Raw genomic sequence first — 9,448 nt, 5'->3', positions numbered from 1 at the left:
TTCCATTAGAATAGATTGCTGCTAAGAGAAGTTCCAACTATTATAATTTAGTTTGAATATGTGATACGGACAACGTGAGGGATGAAATTGAAAACAGGATAACTAGATGTATATACACATAAATAAAATTTTAATTAATTAGTAATTACAAAACTAAACGAACATTTGGGAGTGGGTGTTGGACTGAGTGACATTTTACGAACTTTCAAGTTTCAATAGCAACGAAGGAATTTTGTGTATCAAATAAAAGAAAATAATATTTATGTTGCTAAGATTACGATTCCTTGTGACATATGCCAGACGTTAAAATATAAACAAAACATCCAATGTCCAATTGAACCTTATTCGAAATATGTAATTTAGAAAAAAGTTGTCTTCTTTCAAGTAAATTTGATTTGTTTCTTCCATTTTTTCTTTTATTGATGATCCTTGGCCCTGGATTTGCATTTGAGGACTTTTATGACCTTACTTATTACAAGTGTATCACCCTTACTTACTTTGTTTCTTGTGGTTGGTATTGTTGACTGAGAATACTGTTGAGTCACTTTCAGGTTGTTTAACATCTTGTGATAGTTTTGATTTCACAGAAATTGAAGTTATCTTCATGCCGGAGCTGTCAATAGCAATAATCATTGGTTGATAGGAGGACTCTGGTAGACCGGAGAGTAGCAATGTAACTAGCCATTCATCGTCAACTGCGAAACCAATGTTTCTCAGCTTGTGAGCAGTACACATAATTTTGCTCACATATTTCTCTACGTTTTGACATAGAGTAAGTGAAGTATTATAGAGATCACGCAGCAGCCCATCACAGCGTGTCAACAAAGAGTCATCAAAAACTTATGAAAACGTATCCCATACTTCTTTTGCAGTACTACTCTCTTGTATGTGCACGTAATTTATTTAGTCAACTAGTAAATTTATCTTAGTTTTTACCTTTGTGTCTCGTTTTGTGTCCACAATGACACATGTGGTGGGGTCTATGCAGTTTCACAACTCCTCTTGCTGTAGGTATGATTTTAGAGCAAATCGCCACGTTACGTAATTATCTCGGCCGGTTAACTTTTCAATTAATGCCAATTGATTGTTTGCTGACAATTTAAGAACCCTTATTCCAAATGTTACGAGAAATCACCTTTCAATTGTCGTATTGACGTTTTAGGTTAACTTCATTACTTTTCTCAGTAAGTAAACCATTCTCGACTTCCCTGGGCTTTTCTGGCTCCACAACCTGTTAATTTTTCTTAAAAGAATTTTTTATTTCAGGAGAAAAACTTATATTTAAGAATTTAGTGTTAAAATTACAACTTAACTGTCTACAGACGCACAATTCAAATTACAATTTTATCAGTTTATGTGTAGTTTCTACAGGTCATCGCATCAGTTACAATTGGATTCCCAAGAGGAGATGAAACATTATTTGTTTTAAGTTGTGTTATAATTTTTATTTCTATGTAATAGCGTAAGCTACATTGCGCTGTAAATTAGATTTTTTTGAGAAGAATGCTTCAGGTAAACTACTTTGGGTTAAAAAGACAGCATTAAATTAACTGAGGAATGCATATTATCGGAATTTGTAAGCTGGGTCATCTCCTTGATTAGTATTTATATGATCCCATTTTTCGCACTGAAATATCCTCTTTCTGTAATTCGTCAAAGAGCATTATAGGATCGGACACCAAACAAAACAAAATTACACAAAGATCAGTTGTCAAGATTGTCAGTAAGTTGTCAAAAAATTCGAGCCGAAACTGAGACTGAGACGGCTAGCCATAAGCGCTACCAAATAATTTCATTCAATTAGAAACGTTAAATAATTACTTTAATAACAAGGTTATATAAATGTTTGTGATTTAAAGTACTGTAACCTGTATTCCATTTCTATCTACACAGTTCTGCCAAACTAATTTAAGAGTTTATTTTCTATGAGAAGGCTCTTCTAATTCTTAGGGTACTTGGTCTAAAATACTTTAATACAATTCAATATACATAAATTTCAACACTGAACCATAAATGGTTCACAATTTCGACATCACCTCCTTGGGAGTGACCGAGTTCCAAGAAGTCTTCTGAGTTTTGGAGCTGGGAGACTTTGCAGGGGATGCAAGGGTGGCTACTTGGGATAAAGATTTTGGATTAGCGTTAGGAGTAGGGGTACTATCAGAGTTTACCGATAGTATCCCTAGTTTAGACGACAAAGCTGTGTAAGCACTCTTTCACTCTCTGTATCTCACATTCTAGTTCCAAAATTTTATTCCTAAGGAAATCGGGTACCTCTGGAAACGTCAGCAGACTTTTGGGTTTTATTGAGTTTTTCACTTAGCTTTTCTTTTTTCCGGACCCTACACATAGTTTATTGGTTTAGTAACCGAGGTTACAAGCCAAATTAACAGCTCTTCTCTTTCGATTATGGTAACTATTATAACTAAATTCAGACAAAAGAAGGACGAACAACTCAAAAAAAATTGTAATTTTCATCAATATTCCCTGGTTGCTACCCACACTTTGAACAATTGACAAAAGTCGCTAACAATAAGAGACTTTTCTGTCGTTATCAATGGCAGAGGTAACGATCGTCATTTAACCAAGTTTCGGTAGCAACTACGGAAAAGTGTTGGTAGTGATATTTTCGTTTTTATTTAGTGACCCTATTAAAGTTCCTATTAAAAGACAAGAATCGTGAAATAAGAAAAGGAAAAGGAGGCTCAAATCCAGGTTCTATTGGCAGAAAGGAAGGCGGTACCACATCCAACGACACAACTAGTTATTGTAAAGCCCCAGTTTTGATCGGTTACATTAAAGTACATTAGAGTACCAATTAATTCTCTGTATCGTGCGGGGTCTTTGAATGGTTTTAAATCTCTGTTAAATTTTGAGTGGCAATGATACGGTGTTTTAATTGGATTGCAATCTACCATTCTGAATTTCTCTAAAATATATTTTTTTTGTTTTAGTGTTACTCCTTTCTTACTTTGGTTAATTTCTATTCTAAAGAAAAACCTAGCAATCTTTGATCTTCAATTTCTCAACTAATTCTCTCTTAATTTCATTACCAGTTTATTTTCGACAGTTCTTTTGTACTCCTTAAATTTTTCAAAAACTTCTCTCTTTGACTTAAGGAAAAAACCTGGCACCACCTATTATATTCGTCTATTAATGTAAGAAGATATCTTGATCCACCGCTGAATTTGACTCGCATTGATCCGCAGATTCTGAATGGACAATATTCAGTAACTGCTTACTTCTTCCTTCTCTGTCAGTAAAGGGTTTCCTTGCTTGCTCACCTCGTTGACATTGTCACACCACATGTGTAATTTATCATTATCCAATTTATTACCGTGTACCAGTCGCTTTCTGTACAAATCCTGTACGCCTTTATAATGTACGTATTCTAGTTGTTTATGCTACAGGACCATTTTGTTTGAATTTCTATGCATTATTCACTTGTAGACATTTGAATTTCGTTGTATATAAACATATTACAATATTTTTCATAAAATCAAGTAGCCCAAAAAGTTTTCTTTACTTGTTTACCACAAACCTCTAATCAGTTCAGACTTTTATTTCATAAGAAACACATCTTTCTGAAGTTGCTCCTACGCTTCAATTCAAAATTAATAGTTAAATATTCTCTCTTTATTAATGAGGTTATTCCTCATTGAGAATTGTAATTAGCAGAAATACTTATGTACAGTAGTGCTAGAAATGAAACCGATCGTACCAAACTGTTATTTTTAGGGAATAGTTTTGGCTAAATTCATTATTTATATTTACAGGAATTCCCAACTAAACACAAAATAAGGCTTCATAAAATAAAACATTGATTTGTTTTCAGAATAAATTATGATTATTTTTTTATTGGAGCAAAGAGGGGGAAATCTACAAGACGTAGTGCCGGACTTTACCGACTAAAAACCCCTCTCCGGGCAATGATTCGAAGATCATGACCTAAGAGTAGTTAACCATAAAGGTTTAGGAAAATAGAAGGGAAAACTAAAGAGGTACGTAACAATCGCTACATAGTAAAGAAAAGATATTCAAAAGAGACGCAGAGGTCCAGACAGCCAAAAGACAAGGTCTCTTGTATCTGTCGGATTCACAGGGTTGGATATCATGCAATCTCCGGATTAGAGTGCTGAAAGATAGATCACCGGAGATTGAGGGCATGCTATTTTCTCTGAGGCTATGAAATATGAAAAAATATGCAATAAATCCGAAAAAAGGTCAAGAAAAAGTCACAATAAAGGAGAAAACAGCAATACCAAGAAACCGTCTTCAAAAGTTCTATCAAAAAGGCTGAGGACAGGAATGTTCCCGTTGGAGTTCCACATATCTGTCTGTGTATAAAGAAGGTACTTTCATTTTATGGATAGTTTTCCATGGTATGGGCATACGTTTCAACTCATCTAACATCTGAGAATTAAGCATGTTTATAGTAATTATAATATTAGAATTGTGCCGTAGTAGTTTTTGCTTATATTTTAATCTGTAATTTATGACAGAAAATGTGATTCATAAATAATTATATTGTGTATATCTGTATATTTTTCCACTAAATAATTGGATGTTGAAAAAATCGGCATTGTGTCGAAACCATTTTATAACACCAAACTAATATTAAATTATCGACATAAGTTAAACAAAGTAGTTTTATTTATATAGTTATGTTAAATTTAAATATTTGGGAATATCATTTATGGTCATCCACTGTAGGTTGAAATACAAGGATGAGATTGATTCGAAACAGTTCTACCATCAAAAATATTATAACAAATTGAAAAATCATCACGATATTCCTTTGCTCTGTCAATTTGCTGAGACAGTGGATTAAAACGAATTATAAGAAAAGATATAACTGAATCACAATTTGGTGTTATATCAATACAATGTAAGAATCAAATCAAATATGCTTGAGAGAAGACAACTTTTTTATAAATTACATACTTCTGACATATGCCATAAAGAAACGTAATTTGACATGTTATTTTATTTTTTGACAAACAATTCGTTGCCATTGATACTTGTTTGCAAAATGTCACTCAATCACACACTCACTCGCTTTATTTTTTAATTACAAATTAATTAAAATTTTATTTATGTGTATATACATCAGGTTAGTTATCTTGTTTTCAATTCTATCCCTCACCTATCACATATTAATTACCTGTCGAAAATAAATGTCGACGAGAGATCTGCAACTGATTTGATTTCAGTGACTTGCAGGGCTCGTAATCTAAACCTTCAGACGGTAAGTTGCTATTTTTGTAACTGTTTAAATATTTCACCTTTTTAAATCAACAGTAAATTCACGTAGTTGACTCTTTCAGCTTGAATAAGTGAGCGACAGATTTCAACTATGCACTGAAATTTTCTCCTTCACCTTTAATTATCACCCTCAAACAACACTAATTTACCAATCTTTCCATATTTGATAATTTTATGTCGCAAATTATTTAGATTCTTCATGTCTGGATGACAAGTTCAAATAATGTTAACACAATTTATAAACCAAATCATGAAATAGTGATTTCTATTTCACAATTTTCTGGGGAAATAAAGATTTGAAATCTTTGTTGGGTTAAAATTTATAATTAATAGATTTATCTGTTGCAGTTTTGTTAAAACTTTCATCTCCTTTAGTGCAAATATATTTTTAGTGTTTCCACATTTTCTTGGGAGTAGGCATATTTTGACAAAACACTGACAACATCATCGAGAACTAAAGTTGTAGTATTTTCGTTCTGCTTATTCGGTTATCATATAATCGCGATACCGATCATGGAAAGAAGTAATTATATACAACCAAACATCGCGGAGCTTTGTATCCTATTAAGCAGTATTCTTCTAAAATATCTGTAATAAGGTATATCATAATTAAAAAGAAAGTTTATGCTCTTATAGACATTCAAGAAGTGAGACACAATTTACTTGCTTTACCTATATGCTCCATACTTGCTTTAAAAATATGTTAAAATCGTGGTAGTAACTTTCCATATGCGTTGGGATGTAGATGGAGTTCTTAAGATACTTTATTTAAAATTGCAATCTGTAAAAAGAAATAATTTTTGAGGGTATTGCAAAAATTATCTTCAAAAATTGATTGAATAAATCATATTGTAGAAGGGAATGAAAAACACAGTGACCAAAGATTTTTTTGAAAGAAGGAGCGATTTTTAATTAGGGATGTCTCAATTTGATTATACGGCGTTGTAGTACGTTGGTTCAGTCAACCAAAGGGGCTATATACAGTGCAAAAATGCTAGTGCAAGTGCGCGCTTGCGCACAATATAAATTAATCTTAGCGAATGCATTTAGTAACTCTCTATATGCGATATTAAAAACAAAAATAAGTATTCTAAAAATAAAGTTCTTTTTTCAAAATAAAAAATATCCCAAAAATTAAATAAAATAAATAAATGCATAAGTAAAAAAACTAAAAATAATTAAATAAAGTGTTCAAAGACACCGACTCGTCTACGGAGACGAACCGCATGCTAAACTCAGCAAAACCAAATGATCCCCTCTAGTCAGTCCGGCCCGCCCACATAATTGCATGTATATCTTTCTTTTTTGTTTACAAAGGGGTGTTGATGTTCCGTCTCAATATGCGAGTAGACACGTTCATCATTTTTGATACTGTATAACTGATGGATATTTAGATGGAGGATGGTCTAAACGAAGCTATGGACATACGTATAATGAAAATTCTGGAGCTGTAAGTTTATAATATATTCGGATATGTAACAAATAACATTTTATGTTATAATTTGTAGGCTGTTATAATAGGGAAAACAACAGGAAAAGTATTATTCGTAGGTGTAAGGAATAAATACTGTTGTATTTGCGCTAGAGCCGAAAACAATAATGAAGCTGCTAAAACACATATTTGTTTTAAAAATTGGTCCGGTTCATCATCTTCAATGGAACAGGATATAATAGTAGAGGGATTTAATAACAGCATAGAAATACATGGGTTGAAATACTTAAAATTTATTGCAGATGGTGATTCCTCAGTTTTTAAAAATATTAAAGAAAAGGTACCATATGGACACGAGGTAAACTTGTAATATAAAATAATAGTTAGATAAGTTTTACAAATATTTACACAATACTTTTTAGGTTGTTAAAATTGAATGCATGAACCATGTATTAAAAAATTTCAGTAAAAACCTTTACAAAATTAAAAAAGATACTCAAGGGGTCCCTGTTGATGCCAGAAAGATGTTAAAAAGCGATACTATTAATGAACTAAATAAATCAGTTCAATCTGCAATTTACGCAAATACGCAGGATCCAGAAAATCTAAGAGCCGATATTAGAAATTCAATATATCACGTTTATGGTAATCACAGTGCTTGCAAACAGTATTTGTTCACCAATACTGGAGACGTTTCTAATGATCGAACAACTCAACTTATATCTTCTGGCCTGCATCACCATCTTTTTGGTGCTATTGAGCAATTATTAATGAAGGCTGATTTACTTCTTTATAAATAAACCAACAATAAAGCAGAAATTTTTATGAATATAATGGCTCGTTTCAATATGGGAAAAAGATTGAACTTGATTCAAAGAAATTCATTTCAAATACGAGCTCATTTAAGCGTCCTCTCTTACAATTATGGTTCAGATTGGCATACAAAACCTTGGAAATCATATTTTAATGAAAGTCCAGGTAAAAATCTAAAAAAATTTATAAGTGCTCAGGGTAATGAAAAAGAGCGGAAGCGCAAAAATCCTTATGATAGGGAATCTGTAAAAAAAAGGATCAAATTTTCAGGAGATTCTAACTATGGTCCTAACATAGCGGAAACATATGTTTCAGATAATGATATCAACTCATCAGTACAAAATTTGTGCGAACGTTTGAAGGTGGCGTATGCGTTATGTATATATACATAATTTTTAAACAAGTTTTCTTAAAGATTACTAAAGAAGAACAGTTTAAAATAAACGAATAAACAATTGGCCAATTTAACAATCCAAATTATTTAACGGAAAGAATGCACCGGCTTACTGCTTCCAATTTTGGAGATGTTATAAAATTAAAAGAATCGACATCTTGTGATAGTATAGTTAAAAAAATTTTAAGAAAAAATAATTTTTCTACTGAAGCTACAAAGTACGGGAAAATAAATGAAACGGTAGCAATAAAAAAATTTGAAGAAGAATACAATAAAATTGTAAAGCCTGCCGGTTTATTTGTTGACGTTCTTCATGGATATTTAGGAGCTTCACCTGATGGTATCAAATTTTTATAAATTATATTGTGTATTTTTATAATTAAATTTTTATATTTTCAGGAATTATATCTGAAGACGAAATTGTGGAGGTCAAGTGTTCTTATAAGGCCTTCACATCTGGATATTCGTTAGAAGAGGGGATTATAAGAAAACAAATACCATATTTGTCAATGAAAGACAATAAAATGGCACTTAGGAAAAATCACGAATATTACTATCAAATACAAGGCCAACTAAATATTATAGGAGCTAAACGATGCTATTTTATTGTATATTCAGGGCCAAAAAATAAAATTCACGTCGAAGTAATTCCTAAAGATGAAGACTTTTGGATTAACAAAATGCTTCCAAAATTGGAAAGATTCTTTTTGAATTGTCTGGGGCCAGAGATAATTTTAAATAGAAGAGGGCGAAATTTAAAATGTTTAGATCCATCCTACATCAGAGAAGCGCAAGAAAAGAAAAAAAAATGACATTTTAATAAAACATTAATTTTTGAAATAATTTGTTTCGCTACGTTCCATTCCTATAAATTTCATTCAAATTATAAAGTTTACGCATTACTTTACTGTAATTATAAACCAAACAATATTGTATATAAAAAGTGTTTTGATTTTAATTTATCAGATAATGAAAATTGTATTGTATTATATTATATTGAACAATAAGCAGAATTTTCATTTTAGATTTCCAGGTTAAAAATTTACTATTTAAATAATTTGATAACTATTTAAATAATGAGATTATAATATATTTTTACATCACATAAATTTAATTAATGATGAATAATCAATTATCAATATTTTTTAAAAAAATATATATTATTTTTGAATTTCTTGTATGATACAGGCTCACATGGCTTTCTTACATGTGGCCAATTTGTAATTCTGAAATTAGTAGTATTATGAATCAAATTATATTACTATAATAACGTATAAAAATGTACAAATTTCCCTGAATACGTCCAGTCAATAGGCCATCTATGAATAATGAGTGGAACACATGACATACCCCCCTTCCTTCACCCCAATCACTGATACTTACAGATTTCTATGATTATTCGGTTTACGTATGAAATTTTTTTAATTTGCTAATTTGGAGCAAATCTAAAAAACGAATTATTTTTCTCGGAAAATTTTTACTGTACAGTCTTGTTAAATATCTAAACTTTGACATGACATATTTCATTTACCAAAATATTCTTT

The 9,448-nt window shown here is 31.3% G+C and overlaps 1 long non-coding RNA gene across 1 annotated transcript; it reads left to right on the top strand.

The window, feature by feature from the left end:
* The first annotated feature begins 7,801 nt into the window (after positions 1–7,801).
* LOC126264227 (uncharacterized) lies at positions 7,802–8,741 on the top strand. The gene is made up of 3 exons (XR_007546991.1): positions 7,802–7,872; positions 7,926–8,244; positions 8,304–8,741. It is a non-coding gene; the product is annotated as an uncharacterized LOC126264227 (long non-coding RNA).
* Positions 8,742–9,448: the final 707 nt, after the last annotated feature.

Source organism: Aethina tumida, chromosome 1 (genome assembly GCF_024364675.1).
Source record: "Aethina tumida isolate Nest 87 chromosome 1, icAetTumi1.1, whole genome shotgun sequence".
Lineage (NCBI taxonomy): Eukaryota > Metazoa > Arthropoda > Insecta > Coleoptera > Nitidulidae > Aethina > Aethina tumida.
The sequence above is the reverse complement of the archived record's forward strand: the minus strand, read 5'-3'. Positions and strand labels throughout refer to the sequence as shown.